This window comes from Strigops habroptila, chromosome 4 (assembly GCF_004027225.2).
Source record: "Strigops habroptila isolate Jane chromosome 4, bStrHab1.2.pri, whole genome shotgun sequence".
NCBI lineage: Eukaryota > Metazoa > Chordata > Aves > Psittaciformes > Psittacidae > Strigops > Strigops habroptila.
This window is the reverse complement of record NC_046358.1, coordinates 46312783-46335975: the sequence shown is the minus strand read 5'-3', so window position 1 is coordinate 46335975 and position 23193 is coordinate 46312783. Positions and strand designations below refer to the sequence as shown.

At 37.6% G+C, this 23193-nt stretch overlaps 1 protein-coding gene across 17 annotated transcripts in view; it reads right to left on the bottom strand.

Annotated features, from left to right (window-relative positions):
* GPHN (gephyrin) overlaps nucleotides 1–23193 on the bottom strand; it is a 312212-nt gene that overhangs the window by 160343 nt on the left and 128676 nt on the right. For 11 of the 17 annotated variants that reach the window (XM_030481561.1, XM_030481564.1, XM_030481563.1 and 8 more), the window contains exon 1: nucleotides 12025–12082. The exons of 4 other annotated variants lie outside the window; for them this stretch is intronic. The gene's annotated coding sequence lies outside the window, so the exon portion shown is untranslated. Of the gene's footprint in view, nucleotides 1–12024; nucleotides 12083–23193 lie in introns of those variants that run through there. 2 more of the 17 variants (XM_032919853.1, XM_030481573.1) reach the window with 2 other exon arrangements.

Genomic DNA, 23193 nt, shown 5'->3' with positions numbered 1-23193 from the left:
GGAGCTGGCGAATGAAGTTGCTAAGCCACTGTCCATCATATTCGAAAAATCCTGGCAGTCAGGTGAAGTTCCCGATGACTGGAAGAAGGGTAATATAACCCCCATTTTCAAGAAGGGGAAGGTGGAAGACCCGGGGAACTACAGACCAGTCAGCCTCACCTCTGTGCCTGGCAAAATCTTGGAACAGTTTCTCCTGGAAAACATGCTAAGGCACATGAAAAACAACGAGGTGATTGGTGACAGCCAACATGGCTTCACTAAGGGGAAATCCTGCCTGACCAATTTGGTGGCCTTCTATGATGGAGCCACGGAACTGATGGACAGCGGCAGAGCAGTTGATGTCATCTACCTGGACTTGTGCAAAGCATTCGACACTGTCCCACATGACATCCTTGTCTCTAAATTGGAGAGACATCAATTTGATAGATGGACCACTCGGTGGATAAAAAACTGGCTCGATGGCCGCACGCAAAGAGTTGTGGTAAATGGCTCGATGTCCAGTTGGAAACCTGTAACGAGTGGTGTCCCTCAGGGATCGGTGTTGGGACTGGTCCTGTTCAACATCTTTGTTGGTGACATGGACAGTGGGATTGAGTGCGCCCTCAGCAAGTTTGCCGACGACACCAAGCTGTGTGGTTCGGTTGATACGCTGGAGGGAAGGGATGCCATCCAGAGGGACCTTGACACGCTTGTGAGGTGGGCCGATGCCAACCTTATGAAGTTTAACCAAGGCAAGTGCAAGGTCCTACATCTGGGTCGGGGCAACCCCAGGCACTGCTACAGGCTGGGCAGAGAAGAGATTCAGAGCAGCCCTGCAGAAAAGGACTTGGGGGTGTTGGTTGACGAGAAGCTTAACATGAGCCGGCAGTGTGCGCTTGCAGCCCAGAAAGCCAACCGTATCCTGGGCTGCATCAAAAGAAGCGTGGCCAGCAGGTCGAAGGAGGTGATCCTGCCCCTCTACTCTGCTCTTGTGAGACCCCACTTGGAGTACTGCGTACAGTTCTGGTGTCCTCAACATAAAAAGGACATGGAGCTGTTGGAGCGAGTCCAGAGGAGGGCCACGAGGATGATAAGAGGGCTGGAGCACCTCCCATATGAAGACAGGCTGAGAAAGTTGGGGCTGTTCAGCCTGGAGAAGAGAAGGCTGCGTGGTGACCTCATAGCAGCCTTCCAGTATCTGAAGGGGGTCTACAAGGATGCTGGGGAGGGACTCTTCCTTAGGGACTGTAGTGGTAGGACAAGGGGTAATGGGTTCAAACTTAAACAGAGGAAGTTTAGATTAGATATAAGGAAGAAGTTCTTTACAGTGAGGGTGGTGACGCACTGGAATGGGTTGCCCAGGGAGGTTGTGGATGCTCCATCCCTGGCGGTGTTCAAGGCCAGGTTGGACAGAGCCTTGAGCCACATGGTTTAGGGCAAGGTGTCCCTGCCCATGGCAGGGGGGTTGGAACTAGATGATCTTAAGGTCCTTTCCAACCCTTACGATTCTATGATTCTATGATTTTTAACTTCATCTCCACACACTTTGCTCTGATTTTGTTTAGCTAGAAGACATCTATTTGTAGAAGCCTTTATAAGCCAACATTCCAGCTCTGTGTACTGTCAGAAACAAGATAAGTCTCTCACCCAACATACTCAATAAAACATAGAATCCACTTAAAACTTCTATTTTACATCTGTGCTCAGATACAGCTCATCAGCATGAAATCTCATCTAGATGAATCTTGTGCCTCTGATAAAAAAAAGCATCTGAGCAAACAAAATGCCTCTAGCCACAGAGTTCAACATGCCTGTTAATACTATTTTATATCATTTCCTTTTGATATTTCCTTGAAGGAAGTTTTGCGCTGGTTTTCTGTTACAAACATTTCATGTTTCCTATTCTGTTTTAGATAGTGGACCTTACATGGGATAGGGTAACTAAAGGATTAGGGCACCACAAAAAAATTATCAGAGAAGTTTAATTAGGTGTAATCACACATTAAGTACTAAGCATCACTCTATTAATACAGTTTACAAGCTTGCATATCACGGGGAGGCGTGTACAGTCTTTGTTTTCTTCCTACTGTGTTTTTCCAATCAAGCCATTAAGACAACATAAAAAAGCATCTAAAGAGAAAACATATTATGAAAGCAAAACAAACTACACTATTTTAGCAGAATTATCTGCAGTCTACCAGTTACAAATCTTTGTCAGAATAATACAATCTATTGAGCTAGTTTCTGATGGAGAGATAACTGCTGTGTTATAACCAGATAAGGTTTCAGCTTCAGCAGTTTTAAGCAAATGCTTTCTGTTATTAGGAACTCCATTCTTTTACTGTTTTTCTTCCCTCCTTCCCCCCACCCCCTAATCAGTAGATTCTCAACTAATAGGAGACATATATTCAAAGCTTCAGTGCCTTGAGGCTGTCTTACAATTTGCCTAAATTAAGCACGAGAGTTAATTTAAGAAGTGCAGTAGAAATAAGGAGGAATGTTGCTGAAATGCAACCAAATGTGCCACTTGTGGACATTTCTATCTCAGTGTCTTTATCTGTTCCTCATATGGAAGTGCTTCTATAAATTACATAATTTTTGTAATCTGACTCAATCTTTTTCAGCCCTACTGTGCCATTTTGGTGATTAGGGGATCAGCCCTTCACAAACCATTTTATATGTATGAGCCTCTGGTGTCCTGCCATAACAGAAAAAGTTTTGTTTTATGGTCTTGGTTCCTTTCCTAATAATTCCTCACACACTTTTTTTTTTTTATTTTTCTTTCTTTCCCTTCAGTTGCCCCTGAACACTGAGCTAATAGTAACTACCTTAGCACACCTTTCAGACCTCATTCTTGAATTGCAAAAGTCAAGTTAGAGACCCCTATTTTATTTGTAAATCTAGGATTTTTTCACAACTCCCATATACACCACTTAACATTTACTTCCATTGAATTTCATCAGATGGTTTGTCACCCAATTACTCAGTATTTCAGTGTCCTTATTTGCAGTTATACTTAATTTCTCTACAAATAATAATTTTCAGAATTCACTAAGACATTACCTGTAAATGCTGCAGAACCTGAAGGTGGTTCTACAGAAAAAAAGAAAAAAAAAAACCCACCTTATCTCCATTCTTCTTATATGTACAGTACCAGTGTTAATCTATTTTGACAATCAGAAAAAGAACATTCAGAAATCTATTTACCACAAGAAAAAAAAATCATATTGTAGATCTCCCTCAAACTCAGTCAAGCCCCTAACCAATTATGACATTACCACTTATGATAAGACAACATTAAAATTTCTTTTACAGATCTCAAGAGTGAGTCACCAAAATACATTTTGATAGCGTAAATATAACCAAACAAAAATTAATGTAACAGGTCACATGGAAAATTATTAGGGCTTTTACATAAACTTGATTTACTTATATAGTTGCCAAAAGCTATTTGCTGCTTAATAAGGCTGAGCTACGTTTTGTCCTCTCATTCAGCCGAAGTGAGTTTTCTAGTGAGAAGCCACTGAAAACATTGTCCAGTATACTGGGTCAGATGAAAACCGCAAGAACTGTGTTAGAGCAAGCAAGAAGATGCCCCAAGAACTAAGTAGGTTTCAGGTGATTATCAATACAGAGATATGCATTTTGCCAGAATGGAAAATTGAAGAAAGCCAGGAAGAAAACAGAGAAAAATGGTTACTATGACCACAGAGAGAAGCAAAGATATTTTTTATGCTGGAAAACAACATGAGATTTGAAGTTTCTTGTTGCTTATTTTTAGTTTACTTAGTGAAGAATGATTTAATAGATAAACAGGACTGTGATTGTGAAAAATCTGATACACATTAATCTTCCCTCGTAAGGGCCACAGCACCAATAATGCTTAAATGCTGGGTAACCAGAAAGGCTTGAAAGATTAGCAATATACTGGTTTGTCTTGTAAACTAACTTTCAGCTATTTTTCTTTTTTTAATCCTACTGAAACTTCTCTATCTGCAGGAGAACCACAGAACTATTTTTTTTTTGCTTTAGAAAGTACATAATAATATTACCTAAGTGATTTTATGTCATTGGCATGGCATTTCAACTTAAATCTTCCTGCCCTTTCCTTCCCCATGCTGCAATATTCCACGATCTGCAAAACACAGGCTAAATTTCTTTTGTACGTTTGTAAGACCAAGTTTCAAAATAAAATAGAAAATGCATTAGTTTAAATCCTTCTCACATTAGAATAGGAATTAATAACAATGCTTCATCATCTTCTATATTCAAGACAGTTAGTAAGAGAAAGGTAGCTTGGTGAGGTGGTCTCCTCTGTCATTTCTGGAGCCATGCGATGTCTGAGGCCACAGAGCCTATGAAACATAAGACGGAAGACAGCAGGAAAACAAGAAATGACAACTCCTATTCTCATGTGGAAAGTTAATGAATATACTTTTTCATCAGGATGATCTAGGCATTTGATGTCCTTGCCAGAAAAGCAGAAGTGCTTGCGATGCACTCAGCAGTCCTAATATTGATCAGAGTTTGATCACTACCAGAAATAAAGAAATTTGGGCCACCCTCAGGTACTTGCTAGTGTCTCTTCCAAACTAGAAAAGTCAACTGGCCTCTTCAGAGCCAGATGCCAAAAAGAGCATACGCTCAGCTTCTCCCAACCAAGTTGCTTGGTTTACATCATGCACATCTATCAAAATAATAGAGACAATCAGAAGGCAGAAAGGAAAATGGACTATGTAATACTGGTAATGGCAGCAACTGCCTGGGCCTAAAAAAAATCCTATCAAATGTCAGGGAACATCCACAAGGACAGGGCTGAATCCTGTTGTCCAATAATCAGGGAACAGCGATAGATACTTCAGGCATCTCTCACTTTACATTCTTTTTGTACAGATTTTTTTTTTTTTTTGGTTGAGAGGTCTGTGATTGCACTGAGTATCCATCATCCACAGATGAGCGAAACAGATGAAAAGCTCCTTCAATGAGTACTCCCTTAAGAGTTTCTATACAAAAACTTGAGATAGCAATAGCTATAGCATGTCCTCTCAAGAGAAGAGTCTCAAACCTTTCAGAGCAGAACACTGTGAGAGTCCAAACAGGTATCTACAATAACTACTGGCTTCATAGGTGGAGGAAAAAATCCCACAATAGAAAAGTCATCCTTACAAAACACTCATATTTCACTGGTGTGATAGTATGCCTGGACAGTGGGTCAGGCTTGTACAGTCAGGCTTGGCACTGAAAACCTAGATTCTACGCCAGAACCAGTGTAATATAGACTGTGCTTTCCAGAAAAAAGGTTAGACTTAAAAAACAAAGCACTGAGAATGCTAATGAGAAGAAAAACTGATGTAACACAACAGATAAAGAAATCACAGTCAAGTAGAAGCAATATACCATGATGCAATATAATATAAATATTCAGCTATTGACAAGAACTAAAAGAATGGAGCACAAATGCATGACATGGGAGGAGAAAGAGCTATGGGCACACTACCAGTACTGCAAGGGGTGTAAATCTCTAGCATAACTGACTGTATATATATGCTTACAGCATGAATGCATACACACAGACAAACAAAGCAAAGTAATTTTTTGTTTCATATAATGCTTTTCTCAGTTTTGGCACATCATCTGTCACACAAACTTTTCATACTCTCCAGCATGGAAACAACAACAGCCTGTAAGACCACTTAAGGATTAACACAGCAAGTAAAAACTCAAAAGTTCTTTCTGTCATCTAAACAATGTAATTTACTTTTTTTGTGAGCCATACATAGCTTAAAAAGAATACTAATCAGTGATTGACTATGCTAATACAGAATTTAGAAATTAACTTGTGAAGAAATCTGTGCATACATCAGGAAAACTTTAATTAAAGAGAAATATGATGACACGTAAAGTTGTTCTAATGTAACATGCCCCACTTCTCAATTGTCTGAGCTGGATTCTTGAGAAAGTCTCCTTTATGGAAACCTGAGAACCAAGTAGAAGATCCAAATCTGAAAGTTCATCAGGGATCTCATACACTAAATTGAGATCTCAGAATAGCATCTCTTTTTTGTTACTTGTTGGGACACCTCAAATCATTTTAGAAAACACCTTTTCCTGGCTGCAGGAGCACAATGAAGCTGTCTACTGGAGAGTCGGACTCTGAGTGCATGTTAAAAGACAAGCCCTCAGTTTTAGCCAGCACACAGTCCAGCAGGACTAGTAATCTAATCATGGAAGAACACATGACCATCATATATTGCCTTTAAATCTTTTTCAACTTCTATCTGTAAGCTTTGGAGTCTATGGAGATTCTACACATTAGACATTCAATTGATAATATCTTTTTATGTCATGCTACTCAGTAAGAGCTCTTGTGCCATGAGTTAGTAATTCTAACCTAAGACGTAGAAGAAGGAAAACACTGTCAGAAAAAACAAGAACCAGAATTGTTCTTCCTGCAAGGTAAGTAGTAAAAGCTTCTTGGTGTTTTACATTTCCAATGATGGGATTGGTGGGACTGCATACTTTAAACAGCTTGAGCCTCTTCAAAAAACTCTTATTCTCAAAGGTCACTGGAAGAAAATCTATTTTTTGTTCGTGCTGGATCCAAACAGATACAGACTGTATTCACCAAATTGTGATGCCTCCCATTAAAAACCTTGGGGAAACTTTTTGTGAAGATCCTCAGCAAATGCTCATACACTTAGCAGATGAACATCAATACAATGATGAAATAAACCAGATTCAGGACTTAAAGTCCTATGCAAAACTGGATAACAGCACATCTCCTTGTTTATGTAATGTGTTGTTGATTCTACAGAAGATGCAAAAATATTTAAATGCCCTAACACCAGCTCTTGAGATACAAAGCCAGTCTTGTGAAGTCCAAATATTTTGAACCACAATTCTGTTCTTATGGACTATCCACCACACTAATAATGACTACCTTTCTTTCAGTCATGTTTTTATGATTACAGGCACTTGTTGACAAATTGCTACTTATTTTTTCCACACATTGATAAACATGAAAATGCTTTGAAGGATCAAGGCCAGTGTCTCTTGGCTGCACACAGAGGTTGCACAAGTTTCATCAGCTACTCCTACTGGCATAAATAACAGATTCTGGCATACAGTATTATGTAGGTATATGACACCACAAGGTCTATAACTTGGAGAAGATTTCTGAGAAAGTCTCTGAATAGACTGAAATAATTTGTAATCATTTCAAAGATGCATATTTTTAATGGCAGAGAGTCCAGCTTTCCTCTGAAATGCAGCTGATACTGAAATCAGCTTACTTCATTCATTAGATATTCCTAAATACGATTGCATGGAAAAGTTAAAATCTCATTAATTCCTAAGTCACCTAGAGCAACTGCCCTCTAAGAAGACACAGAGTTCCTCACTTCCCTTCTGGCTAATTCCCCCTCTCACACATTTTTTAATAAACTTTCTACTCTTGAATCTTTATCACCAGTCTGTTGCCTCACAGACTGAAGACAGTCTGAGAGGAACGCATGAGAGCCATTCATGAAAAGGATCTTAATGTTAAACTAGTAAGTGAACACATACTTCTAAAGAAAAAAAAGAGAGCTATCATTATTCAGGGGAAAAGGTCTGTAGTTTTAAATGTAGCCTTTAATGCATATGTGCTTTCATTTAAAGAGCAACTAACTATAGAAGAATTAAAGGTGTTTGAGGAGCATGAAGTATGTCTCTGTGTGAAAGGGTGGATAATGGAACTAAAGAAAATTCCCACCTTCCTCTAGAACTGCTTTACATGTAAATTACAAATTTACAACCAGTTCTAAGAAAAATTTCTAACTAGATTTCTTAAAATTAACTACCAGAGGAAGCAACCACTTAACCTTGTTCTCTACACCGGAGTGTCTGTATCTGTCTCATACCACAAGTATTACAAGAATGAAATACAATGGCAATGCTGTTCTTGTGCATATCACTTTTATGAATTGAACACCTCTTCCCAAATTCATTTCTTATCCTGAGATTATGAAATGCATGCATATGCCTACATGAAAAGCATATGGGAAAGCACTTAGAAAAAAACCCAAAAAACCAAAAACCAACAAGCCGCAAAGCTAAAACCAAGCCACCCAAAACAAACAAATAAACAAAAACCAAAACCATCCCCCTCCAATTACATTCCCTTCTGCTGTTCACTTCCAAATCCTAGCCAGCCAAGTATTTTTCTAGAAATCTGTTAATGAGTGGCCTTCTCATTCACCGAGTTTTCCTCTAGCATAACAGTCCTTCACAGCGTATTTGCTTTGTAGTGACAGAATACTGCAATCAAAAAAGACCATCTCTCATGGTATTATAAACCATAACATGCGAGTGTTGACATATAAAACTATCTACAGGCACATCACACAAACTTTCCCTCATCAGTAACGGTCATAAATGGCTCTTTACTCTTGAGGCAAACTCCACGTTGCAAATGAAATCGTATTTTGTAATAAATGTCATTACCTGAAAATAAAGAAATGTTAAGTTTACTACTATTATTTTCCTCTCAAATGCAATTGCTTTAATTTCCAACCAAAATATTCTTCAAAACCAGTGCTGCCTGATATGCTCACCAGTCCCTATGTCCATGAAATTATATGGCTTGGAAGACCTTTTCTTTAGGCACAACATACTACTACGGGGGACAAGGAACAAGGCTGAAATCTGTCAATGTGTTTTTGCAAGTTTGAAAAGCTCCTTGCTTACAAGATGAATAATTCTGATGAGATCAAAAGTCTAGAGAATGTTGAAAGAGTGACACTTTCTCAAAATATGCTGTAATTACTATATTTACTGTCTTCATCAGTTCCTGCAGTTTGTTAAAACCAGAAGGTACTGAAAACAAGGTGCCATTCCTTTAACTGGTGTAGAAAAATGACAGGAATGCAGATGGCAGCACATCCATTTAGGCATTCACTGTTTTTCCTCCTCTAAAAGCTTCTCTTATTGAAGCATTGGTCCTGAAGACCCTGTGATAGAAGATATTTCTACCTTCTAGAAAAGTTTTCAGGGAGGAAACCTGAAATTTGATGGTATCTTCATATGGTTACCTGTTGAGCACTCACACTTTGGGAACCTAAGCAACTCTGACAAAAATCTAGGGAAGAGAAGTTACATCCCACTCCATTTCAGACGCATATAGATGCTGAAGAACTGTAGTGGTGATGGGTTCTATACAATTCTTCCTAAACTTGTGTCCTGGTTAAACCACAACACCTCGGTAACATGGAGGAGAGTAGTTAGGGTACGTGCTATTACTTCTACCATAAATACTCCTAATACATATACCTATAAGCACGCCCAACACTACTTAGCTTTGGTAAGTGGGATGCACTGCTTTAATTACACACAACTCTCACCATATACACTCATTCAAAGAAATAGATACACTTTTGCACAGGCTATATTGTAGATACATAACTCGTATATGATCTCACAATACATGTGTACACATAGTAAAATCACACTCACATGCAAGGATAAATATATTCTAAACACTCCAGAATGGAAACAATATAAAGACATGTTAAAATTTGCTGAGAACTGCAATATGGACAAAAAATTTCTCATATATATATATATATTTAGAAACATGCATTTCATTAATCTTCTAAAGATGTTTTTCAACCAGCAGGTATATTAAGGCTTACAGAGTTTTTCCTCTTTCATAAACTCAGAGATATAGTCTCTTTACAATGATGTTCTACCTAAGATGTAATTACGTGAATTAACAAAATCAATACATCTGTTTTCCTTACAAATTATTGTGAGCTGTAAAGGAGGTTAATCTACCACCTCTTCTAGAATATATGCAAACGCTCTCAGAGACTTCTTTACTTATTTGTCATAGAAATTATTGCTCTCTGCCTGATAAAGTACACTCCTTTGCCATTTAAGACAGCAGTTTACTTTGTAAGGACTATTGGAAAACATGGATATTCCAACTCCTGTGAATATCATTCAGCAGCCTGTCAAGTTAAATCGGGTATTAAAAATGGAGCTGTTCTTCTTGCATATTTGTCAAATTAAACCCCGTAGTATTTCATGTTTAAATAGGGAAGGGATAGTTGTGAGGCAAAATAACCGAACTTTTGTGCATTGAAGATTCTGTCCTCTTTACAAGTAACATTCCAATAACATAATTTGCTTTCTCTTTTATTTCCTCCTTTCTCCTTTTTCTACTCAAATGTGCTTGGAGAACCTTTCAGAAGTTAAGACACCTCCTATATTTACTGCAAGAATACTCAGTCTCCCTGTTTGCCAACTACTGTTCGAAATACATATATACAATACAATACTTTTCCATATTTGATATAGATTTGTTCATTATATTCACTGCTAGTGTGTCTTAGCGTCTTCCAGTCATGCCTTATTTCATATGAATAACACCTATTTTATTGCAGCTTCAGATATTCAATCATTTAAGGTGTGAGAGATGGGCTGACTTCAGTCACAATCTAGAAAACCCATTACCTGAACAAGACAAGATAGCTACCAGAAACAAGCAAAAGAGATTTTTTCTGAACACTTGGAATAGCTCTGACTTAGAAAATATGATCCTCCTTCCACACTTACATGCTGGCACAACTGAGATCAATGAGAAACCCACCTTTTGCTGTATCTCAAGCACCTAAACACCAGCTGAGTAAGAGCGAGCTGAAAATTCAGAACAGGCTTCTTTAGCAGCTGTGGGGAGGGGACAAGATGGAGGAAACCACATTCCTGTGACTAGTGATCTTGCCTAATACAGTAATTTCTTAAAAATAAAATTATTATTTATTTCCCAGCATTCCATTTTCCTTTGTTCACTGAACTCAGTTTGCACCATAAAGCCAAAAATATCACCTTCCTATTCTCCATCTTCAACATTAGCAAAATGTCAGTGGGTATGGATTTTTTATATTAAAGAAGAAAGATTACGGTTTACAGTTTTTGTAGTTTTTGGTTTTATAGCTTTGGTGCAGTTCTCTGAACATCATGAAAATAATGCATAATACAAAGTAGTTCTGAAAACCTTTTTTCTTTCTTTCTTTCTAATACCAAAGACGAAAGATTGTATCTATCCTAATAAATTGTGCTCCTCTTGGTACTTTAGGAGTCCATGAATCTCAGAAGAGAGAAATAAATTGTGATCAAAACAGAGTGATAACTTTGATTGATGCAGATACGGCCAGTCACTGTATTTTCTTACAGCGAGTTTGACATTAATGGAGGAGGAATAAATCCTCACAACTTTACATACTATGAAGTCATATCTAGATCAGATGATTATGCAACCACTTCTCTTTACTAGATTTTAAACTACTCATCTCCTTTTGCACAGCAGAAAATGAGTCCAAGAAACAGCACAATGGATTAAGTAATCAATCTTAATGAGCAAGCAATATGTCAGACTGATTGACTACCAACCAAAGAACCAGCTACACAGACCACACTGCCAGACCTAGGCCAAATTCCCACCTAGTACCCATCTTTTACTCCACTGAAGAACAAAATTGACACAAATTGCTGAAGTACTTTCCATGAGTGGACTTAGGTAAAGTGAGGTTTTTTATAATGTACACTGCATTGGAGATAAACCTCAGCACTTGTTGTGGTCACTCCCCAAAAATTAAAGAGCTTTTAATGATTTTGAGTACCAATGACTTCATATTATCTGCTTTTTAAGACAGATAATACTGCAAAAAAAAGCAAAAGGACACTACGTTTATATTTATTTTCTGTTATGAAAATATAACTCAATGTTCACATTAATCCTGCAGCTGTCAGAAATATGTTCAGTTACACAAGTTTTTGGCATCAAACAAACCCTACTGAAGTCAACTTAAGCTGAAGGTAAACTGTACTTGTAAAAACAATAAAAATTCTATTTTAGATACCTAAATATGGGTCTAACAATTTTACTTTAGACACTTCCCCCCCCATGATACACTTCAAAGCAAGAAATAACATGGCTTTTTAATATGACATTTCTATAATTCTCCAAGCAAAGAAATTAAATGTTGAAAGGCACTAATACTGTACCTTGATTTCTTCTATTTCGTCTGGCACTATCTTGTATGCAGATATAGTCCCACCCAACCTGAAATCAGGAGAAAAAAAAGATATTCTCTGAAATCAGAACAAAAATGTTCTCAAAATCAGTAATGCAAAGCACAGCATGTTAACGGTGTCATTACTTGCTACAAAATACAAATATCTCTCCTACCAGTTTAGAGGTAAAATCTACTAAGCCCCAAAACAGCAAAAAAACCCTTTCCTTTCTTTATCCAAAGAAAAATCCTCATGTAACTAACATAAACATTAGAAACAAGGTGTCTTTTACTAGCCTGAAAGATAAGAATGAGGTCAACCAAGCAGGACTACCATCACCAGGATGTTACTCTTTATATTAACGGCCATCAATCATCATACTCTACGACTTCTTGTTTGTTGTCTAAGATGAGTTTAAGTCTTTGAAACCTGATATGCTTTGTGCTCAGTATTTCATTAAGCTGCTACAGTCTTAAATGCACCCAAATGCAATTTTATTAGTTGATTTTTTTTAATTAGACATCTGTGTACAGAACTCACAATCCACACAGACTCTATGGCTTCCATGTTTGAAAAGTCTCTGTTGTTCATGATTGGTAATAAAAAGCAGGTGATGTGCAATAGTTGGCACTGATGTAGAAGAAGTGGGGTTTGTTCCACATTGAACTTACTTGTCTACATCCTGCAAAATTTTATGGTAAAGAATAGTTCACAGGCTGAGGATGCATGAATAGCATGTACTACAAATTGTGGTAAATAGTACATTTTCCCCAGAGACATGCAGTCATGGCTTCTTCTATTTCATGAAGCAGTATGATTGATAGTGACAACTCAGACCTAAAAATATAACTGCACTAATGACCTCCCTGCTGGCTCTAGCAACACCAGTCATCTTCCAGGTCCTAAGGAAATGGAAATCATGTAAGAAACTAAAGCAGCAGACAGCTATCAAATGTGCATTTGTATTATCAGCCTATTATTGGAATTTTTGCTTCCCATTGTCAGCATTTCTACACTAATGTATTTCCTTACATTCAATCTTGACATTATTACACATATTGTTTACTCAACCTAAATAGGGGAGAAGAGAGTAACACAGAATGCACATTAAGATTTTCCTCATAAGTCCTGCCTTTCTGTATCTCTACAAGTAAGTCACTCAGAAATGGATGGTTTGAAGGCTTTAGACAGAAGATGAAGTCTGCATAGTAAAAGCTAAGTCTGAAGTCCATCACTGCTCCAAGTAATATCAACTAAGATTTCTGAGGTAGAGACAGGGTCCACATCACGGCATTCAATTCATGATGAACAACTAGAGTGCAGTAATGACTCTCTCTTCTTTCATCTGCAACTTCTATGGCTGCTTATCATCAATGGAGTTGAAAGTTGGGAGAGAAGTGAAGCTTTCGTTTGCCAGTGCAAGTACAAACATGAGCTTTTAGTCTTCACTGTGCCTGACCTTTGTGCAAATGGTGTTGCCAGATAGCTACAAGAAACTGGTTTCACTTCATTACGAAAGACTGCTTCATCATTTCGTGACAAGGAATGGCTCAGATCAGCACACATTTTATTGCACATGACCAGTCCTTTTGGTCTATTAGTCCTTAGGTCTATTAGAAAATATTTTTTATTTAGTACTTTTAGATCCATTCCTGCCCATACTCTGGAGTACCCAAAAAAATAACTTCATTGACTTTCTATCCTCCAGCAGAAGGGGATGACAGAGTCTCTGCTGCCAGCACTCCACTAGCACAGAATTCCACCTAGCGGATTTCTTACTGTCAACTCTCAGCACAACTATTAAGCACTTTCTTGGAATACACAGGAAAAAAAACCCCTAAAAATCAAAATAATTGACTCAGTAAACTCATCTGGCTTGCTTAAACCATTAATTAACATCATTTTCTGCAAATACTTCTGCAAAGTTCTCTGTCAAGAGCTTAGCATACTCTAAGTCTGCCAAGTTGCAGTCCAAATGGTAGCACATTTTAAAGTAAAATGTCAATTACTACAAATCCACAGTTTTGAAAGAGAGAGTGACAGAGGACTTGCATGTGGCATATGTTTTTTCATTTTCTTGGAGTAACCTCTCTCTGCTGGTTGGTTTTGTTAGAAAATTTTACACCAGCTTTTTTGATCACAGTGTTTCAAGAAGTAATTACACTCAATCAGAAAAGCAAAGGACCAGCTGGCATGAGGACACATTAACTACTGTGGGCTTGTACACTAAAATGTAATGCAGCAAGAACATGGTAGAAGGGCCAGAATTCAATTCACTAGGGACGTAATTCTTGTGCAGATTCACTCTTTGTCTTTCGCACGTTTCAGTTTACTATAGATTTTATTATATTTTTCTCTAGTTGAACAACACAACAATCAGCATTCTACAATATAAATGGCATTTTCTCTTCAGAACAAACACACCAACCAAGAGCAAAGCTAAATACAACATTGCATTATTAAATAATGGAATTATTTTAAATACTAGTTAGCTTTATTTTTTCACACGTGCATATGTTACAGAAAATCTCTGAAGGTTATGCAATTTATATAAAAATTTCAATAGACAGCAGTCTCATCAGGTTTGTATCATACACTGCATGTAATACTGACACTCCAGTTCTTTAATCCTTTGGCAGGAGAGAAATGAAATTACTCCTGGATGTAGAAATTAGAGCTGACATAATAAAAATGAAGAACCACACCTCATATTGGGCACAATTGGTGATGGTATTTGAGGAGAGAATCAGAAAAGATAAGATCGAAAAATCCATAAAAATAGTTAGGAACTAATAAATCTCATGTAACTATCTGCACAGGAGTTTGTGAAACAATAGAAACTGTGTCTTTTTTAGGGAAACAAGTGCATCTCAGGTTGACATACAATGCACAGACTCGGTTTGGTGGAAGTTCACAAAAAGGATTGAGGAGAATGTGGAAAGTAAGGTTTCTATAGCAACCTAAGAAATTAGCAAAATACAGGAAATAAACTGAAGCGAGGCCAATACAGTTGTATTGGAACAGATGGAAGCTTTACTATTTCACAAATTAAAGCAGAAAGTACCCGCTGAAGAGAGAAACTTGAACTTCATCCAAGTAATGGAAAGTTAAAACCAAGAAGAACTGTGCTCAGATTGGAGGCAAGAAACAATGACCATCGCCCTAACGGGAAGAGAACTTGAGAGGACAAAACATCAAGAGAAATAGATTACACTCTGTTATAACAATAAACTATCAAATTTTTTAATAAATTATCCTTTTATTACCTGTTTGCTGTATGTTTAATAATCTACCTAAAAGAGAAACTGAATTTCTCATTTAATAAAAACATTTATTCTTGATATGAGGGTTAAAAATCATCACAGTATTATTTTCCATATAGTTGCAAGTTGGGCTTCTGACTGGTCTTCCCCTGCCCCCTGTATATATGCCTGTTGCCAATGGATCCACTGGATTATTACTGAATAGATAAATCATGCGCAAGACACTTGTGCACTTGGACTGAATCAATACTGGTCAGCTTTTACAATTTGAATTCTGACTAAATATATGAACATACTCTTTATAATACGGTTCCACATTCAGTGACTGCCATAAGAAGCTGAGCTATTGATTCATCTGTTAACTTAATTAATGAGTCATACTGAATGCAGTGAAGTCAATTTTCTAAAATAGCTTCTAGCCAGCTTGGCTGCTTGTCATCTGCTGAAGTTCTCCAATGCCACTTTAATTAACATTAATCTTTCTTCAGATAGATCACTGTCTAAATCATATCAAGTTGCTGCTAAACCTCCCAGTGGAACTCTGCTTCACCTTTAAATGAAAGCAACCTCAGAATCTTTTGCCCAACTTTTTTTCCTCAGATCCATCTCATAAATATATTTGTTATTACCATCAGGATATTTTGATTTGATTTATAAACCAAGCACAGACTGTGCTTGTGAGCAGATCAAATGACTGGGAGCCAGACTGTCTGTTTCTAATTCTAAGGGCATGTTCATTTTATCACAGGCTACTGAATGAATACATATTATGATACTACTACTGCTGGAGCAAATTGACCAAGACAGCAATTTTTAGCTTACTCAACTGGGCTTAATGGTGACATGTGAGACATCAGCAAATCATCTTGCCTTGGATCCTCACATACAGCCAAAACTTCACGGAGTATTCCCTGGAAGGAGGTAGCAGCACTGCGTTTGAAAACAACTTTGTACTCTACTACCTGTAAAAGCATACACTAAAAGCAGTCACAAGCTACTTTAACACTAGTTTCCTGTCCTGTGAGAAACTGTTAAAGCACCCTGAGGGAGGGAGATAAGGCTATTTCAGGCTCCCTTCCTACACAACAGAACACTGGTAGCTTAGAGCAAGCTGGCTGCACGCCAGCGACGAATCTGCAAAAACAGCTTTGGAAAGTGCTTCGTGACAACAGTTTTACTTACTCTAAGGTGTTGAAATAACGTGATGAAGATCCACCCATGTTTTCTGGTTTGGTTCTTTTATTTTTTTTTTTTTATTTCTTTTTTCCCCCAATGGATTCAATAATGACATCCTAGAAAACTCACTTCTCTCCCCTCTCCACCTGTAATCTTAGGCTAATTCAACATGCTGTACTCAAAAACCTCACTGAAATAAACCTGATTGGCAGACGTGCCCTCTGTCAGTTCATGTCTCTCTTGAATGACAGCTCTGGGATTAAAAGGCATCAAATTACAGGATTCTCCCTCTGCCTCACCATGTGCCAAATTTATTGCACATACAACAAAGGAAAAAAGGGGGTGGGTGTTAAAATCAATCCATGTTTTAAAATTTTTATTCCCTAACTTAATACTGTTTTAAGAATAACAAAAGTGTAAGAATACTTTGTCCCTGCTTTCTGGCTTTTTTTTTTTCTTCCTAAACAGAATAAACAAACTACATTTTTAAGGAGGAACAACGTTAATTTTTTCCTTCACCCTTCAAAGTGTCGTTTTGGGGTTTTTTTTTTTTTGTTTGATTGTTTTTGGTTTTTTGTTTGTTTTTTACTGTAGGAAAAGCAAGAATAAATTAGAAGCAGCTAATTTTTCAGGCACCTTCTGTATGGAAATACTGTCAACCTCACAATCTGTTACTGGGTAAGACAACAACAAGGATCTTTGTCCCCAGTATATGTCAGAAACTAGAGACGAGGGCCGATTTGTATTTCATTTGGCAATCACATGACCAGGAAGCACTCTCCCCTTGCAGGCAAATGATTTGTTTATTGGGAGATAGGAGAGGAAGGATTGAACTGTTATGATATAAATTAAGCACATAAACTTAAAAGACACTCTGTATAGTTACCAAAACTCACATCAGGTTTAGTATAGTTTTCTAAGGGGGTATCATTGGTTTAACCTCAGTGCACAGGGCACACCTATATATGACATTTTGGGGTTATTATTGCTGCCAGCCAAAAGACAGATCTACAGACTGCCCCCTCTTGAGAATGTTTATCCAGTTTACTTACTTCCTGATAAAGACACAGAAGGGGAGCAGGGAAGGCAACATCCCAAAAATTTTGGGCTTGCAAGCACTGGCCCCCAAAAGAAACAAAACAGATGAAGAATATGCTTAAATATGTGGACTTTTTAGTGGTGCTGTTGTTTTTTTTTTTTTACTCTCAGCATAAAGAGAGGTGCTTTCTGGCCAAAAGTAGGAGGAAGGCTGATCTTCCATGAGAAGCAAAAACTATTTGATTCTCACTAAAAAATTCATTAATAATTGTTCAAAAGTCTTATCATCAATACTTGTATGATTCACAGCAAGGGTATGAAGCATGCAGATGGTAAATATTTTAAGATCTTTAAATAGAATGAAACATAAACAATATGGATAAACGTCCAAATTTGTTTTTAGGACTTTAGCATTTAACTGACAGACAATGTAGCATGCATAACATTACATCAAATATTTCATGCTTTGTAATAGCCTAGTTCTACCAGATCATAACAAAAGAGAGAAGCACTGCATCTGAAATAGGCTGAAAATTAAGTATCAAAGACTCATTCTGCACTCAGAATTTTCATTACAGATTCAAATTTTTTATTTCTAATAAAAATTGACTTTTAAAGTCTTCCCAAATGCCAGCAAAATCCAAAACCAGTCTTGCCATGTGGACCAACAGCAAAAACCCCCAACTTCTCTGCAGGATGAATGCATGTATATAGAGCAGAGGAATGATTGTACTATGCTCCATCTGATTGGTAATCTAACTATGAAAATCATACATTAAATCAAACAGACAGAAATGTCAGCTAGATTTAACTAAAAATGTGTTCAGTGACTTTGAAAGTTCCCACTGGGGCATCAGATGTTTGACCAGCCAGCTCATTAAACAACATGAGCAAGATTTGAAATTTCCTGAGAGAAAAAATATGCAGAAGCAGACAAAAATCATTATCGCGAAACCAGTCAAATTCTTACCAGATAGACAAAGAAATATGAATTTAATATCCATGTTGGGATTTAGTTGGTAGACCAAGGACTTTGAAACACTGTGTGAAGAGAAATATTTATAGTAAGGGCCAAGACAATAATAAATGTTGATCTTACTTTGTCCTATAGGAAATGCAGTGGTAGAGAAATGAAGGAGAGATAGAGCATTTGCATATATATTGCTAGCAATTGCCTGTCACGAAATCCCCACCTACCTCAACTGAAAGCAAAATTTGTGCGCCTGAGAGTGACCTTTTGGCTGTCTTGGAAGGCATTGCAAATTAAAGGATTTAGGCAATATGATAAGGGTTGCAGTGATCTGCAGGAAATGAAAGATTCCACTTGTAAATTACCATCACTGCTTGCAGAAACTTCTACAGACAGATAAAGTTATTTTTGCTGACACTATGATTTCAGTTGAGCTTTATTTGCTTCTATCCAAATGTAGAAGAGAGATCATCTGAAGAAAGTGTTAAGAAAAAAAAAAATCCTCCCAAAAGAGTAAGTTGACCCACAACTAGCAGAAACAATAAGGCTTATTTTCTTGTAACAACCCTCCCCCCCAGACTTTCAGTACCCAACAAAAAATGGATTTAAAAAAATATGGCCCTCCACCATGAACCCTCAATTTTTACCATTGTCGTGGTTTGAGCCTAGCCAGTAGCTCGGAACCACACAGCCGCTCGCTCACTCCCCCCTTCTTCTTCCCCCCGCTCCTGAGGGATGGGGAGAAGAATCGGAAGAATGTAATTCCCACGGGTTGAGATAAGAACAGTCCAGTATGAGGTATAACACAAAACCACTACTGCTACCACCAATGATAATAACGACAAGGGAAATAACAAGGGGAGAGGGTACAACTGCTCACCACCCGCCGACCGATACCCAGCCTGACCCGAGCAGTGATCTGGGCCTTCCGGGTAACTCCCCCAGTTTATATACTGGGCATGACGTGCTGTGGTATGGAATACCCCTTTGGCTAGTTTGGGTCAGGTGTCCTGTCTCTGCTTCCTCCCCGCTTCCCCTCCTCCCTGGCAGAGCATGAGACTGAGAAAGTCCTTGGTCGGAGTAAACATTACTTAGCAACAACTAAAAACATCGGTGTTATCAGTGTTGTTCCCAGGCTGAAAGTTAAAAACACAGCACTGCACCAGCTACTAAGAAGGAGAAAAATGGCTGCTATAGCTGAACCCAGGACAACTATGTACATGCTTCTCACACCCCACTGCAATATCACCATTTTCTTCCCAATAACTTTAATGTATATTTTCCCTTTCATTTCTTACATGCTGAGGCACATGCTTGTCTGATGCTTGTGAAGAATGCTTAGACACACAAATTCCACGTGCACGGTTATGCCAAGGCTAATAAATATTAAATATTTATTTTTAAAAGAGAGGAAGTTTGGCTGGAATATATAAAACCAGAAAACTGAATAATGGAAACACAGGGATTTCTGATGTTGAAGAATAAGCTGGAATGAATTGCAGATCACAGGTTGAGAAGAGCAATCAGGCAAAAAGACATCCAGAAAATGTCTTCACTGCCAAAAATACCAATAAAAGACTAAAGGCGAGAGCAGAATGACTCAAACTTGGGAAGAATAAAACGTGGGAAATATGCGGAAATGGTCTGCTCATTCCAGATTCTAGTTCAAATTTGTTCTTTACAATTGAAATCACAGGGCTTATGGAAGACTGACAGAATTTTTAAATAACTTGTTTTAAGAAAAAATAATTCCTACAGTTCTGAAATTACAAAAATGATAGAGGAGTCTGAGAGGCAAGCAGCATCCACAAGGGCTAGTTCACGCAATACTCATTCACAAAGCTCTAATGTCTCATTTCTCTCCATACCACATTCCAGAGAAATAAAAAGTATGAATGCAACCCAGTATATGATTAATGACACTCTTTTTATGTCTATATTTCTCCAGTTAAATTCAGAGCCAGAATTCGCTCCTGTTTTTCTTTTTCCTGAATATATTAGTGTGTTTGCCTATCCATACATATATTGCCACGCTTAGCCTAAATGGGACAAGTAAATTGTGTTTAAAATAGTGACCTGACTCAGATGGGTCTTTTTTTTTTTTTTTTTTTTTGAGTATACTGTGTGCTGTGGATTGTGAAAGGGGGGAAAAAAAAGGTAAAATAGAGGTATTCAGCCACAGAATGGAGTCATATGAATAAAAACTCCATATTTCATCTATCCCTTTTCATACCTAGGAGGAACCTTCTACAGACAAATAGCATTACTGACAATGCTGAAAGTGAGATTTTATTGCCTGTCTCACAGTAATCTCAATTCCAGATAATTTGCAGCTATTTTTGAAGCCATCATCCATACGTTACAGCTGCTTGTAAAATACTTCCGTAAGGTCCAAATTCAAGTTATTGAAAAAACATTTCATTGCTTTTCATATATTATTGGCTATATGGGTTTTTCAACACTCCTGTTTTCATTTTATGCAGTTGTCATTCCCTTTTTTCTTTGCATTTTATCATTTAAATGTCAACAAAATGTTTCTAGATGCATTTAAAAACCACTGATGTTATTGTCTCTGCTACTCATGTCACAACTCATTACAACCTGACTCAATACCAAGAAACACAGTAGGCAGGGGACATGCGGATCTTAGACAACTTGAGGTCTTTGATTAAGAGTGGATTCATTAATTTTGTTTCATTCGGGTCCTAAAAAATATGAGTACTTTAATTTCTAGATAGCTTGCACAAACATAATCCATTGGCAAAATATAAGTATTAACTTCTCCTTACTTGCAGCTTTAAGTGACCTTGTAAGTCATTATCAGGTATGTTCTACTGCCATCTATTTTGTATGATGTTATCTTGAAATAAAAACAAGTTATAACAATCCCCTCCAGTTCCATTTGGCCAAAGCTCTTCTCCCTTATAATGGCTCCCTCTACAAGCATGATATTTAGAAAGAAGAGTAACCCACCTCACGGTAACTGAAGATTTTTTAATTATTTTTTTTTTTAAGATGTGATTGCACAAGGTTACTAGGCACATATACATAGTACTTACTATCATATTCCTTTGGGTGACAGTGATCATAACATCTCTGACAACTGCAACATGCCTCCAGCCATCCCCAAGCTGAAGAACAAAAATGAGGAAGAGATGTGATCTCTTCCTCAGTTACTGCTTCAGCATGGATGAGGAGGAGTGAAAATAGACAAAGCAAACGCTGAGTTTACATTTCTGTAAAACACGTAACTTAAGCGCTGCCATGTATATTCCACATTGCTGAGCCTTGGCCAATTTACCTAGAATAGAAAAAGTGACAGTAGGGTATCTCTTACAAAGCAGAAATTTAGTCTAACAGTCTCTGCCATGTAACAGTACATTTGGAAATGATAACTCCACACAAGTTTTAAAAAAATGTTAGAAGCAGTAGAGACCTCTTTTCCAGCATGCTCATGTTGGTCTCCCTTTACTCACCAACAATGAACCTCATATATCTAGAGAACAGTCTTGAAAAATGCTTAACCTGCAAACCTACTGACAGATACCACAGATAGCTTAGATGTGTTTCTAGGCATCTGAAAGAGCCAATATGCTAACTGCAATCACAGATGCACATTGGAAAAGATTTAACACCATAGATTTTGCTTACTAGAACCACCTTATATTAATTATGAGGCTAAATACCTATCAATAGACAAATGACTAACATGACCTAAGCTAATGTTGCTAATACTTGCTACTTCACACAGTACTTCCTGAGTCATGGTGAGAAAGGAAATCAAAGATGGTTAAAACAACTCCACTTGCAAACAGATATTGAGGACAGTACAGCATACGCATAACCCTCACAGACATTGATATCCATAAAGATATCTGAGGTTTCTGTACAGGGATACCTGGGCTTCATGTATAACCTCCTTGCCAAATCACAATTTACAGTTTTACTCCAAACAAGCAATTTTTATTATGTAACCTGCCTTTTCTTTCCAGAACTAGCATTGAACACCCTCACCCCTCAGAGAGTAACAGTAATAACTACAAAAACCTAGTTACGAGAGCCCAGAAATAATCCAAATCCGTACTGAAACGAGTTTCAGTAGTACCTAAATTTAGGAACTGAGCTAAACTGCAGCATCACATTGAGAGAACATTTAAACGTCAGTAGAATAAAGTTTAGGACTTCAACCTCTGGTAAAATTGCAAAATCATCTTATGCCGACAATGCAACAGTTTAATTGCTTTGTAAGGTTTTGTTCTATTTTGGATTTGCACTTGTGATCAAAGAGCTTACAGGTAAGTGGGCAGCATCAGGTCAAGCAATGAAAGAACGAAAGGCCTATCCTGAGAAGGTAGCTCAGTACATATCCATGAAATCAAACAAAATTAAACTTAGAGGACCATTTCTTCAATTTAAAACCTAAAAGATGGATCTAGAAAGCAGGTGGACCAAAGACCATTTACAAATGAAGAGAAAACTCCAGATTTTGTATCTTATAAGACACTCCCACCCACCCCAGCAGAATACCGTGGGTAGATTTTACTAGGTTATTTTAACATAAACTATATTGTCAGCTATATTTTCATCTAAACCCTGTCAGGATAAATAGCGATGCCATCCCTCCACAACAGCAGTCAACACTTTAGCTCCTATTTCCTCCAGCCATATCACCTGACTTCAAGTGCTCATTGATGCATAATTCTACCCTAGATA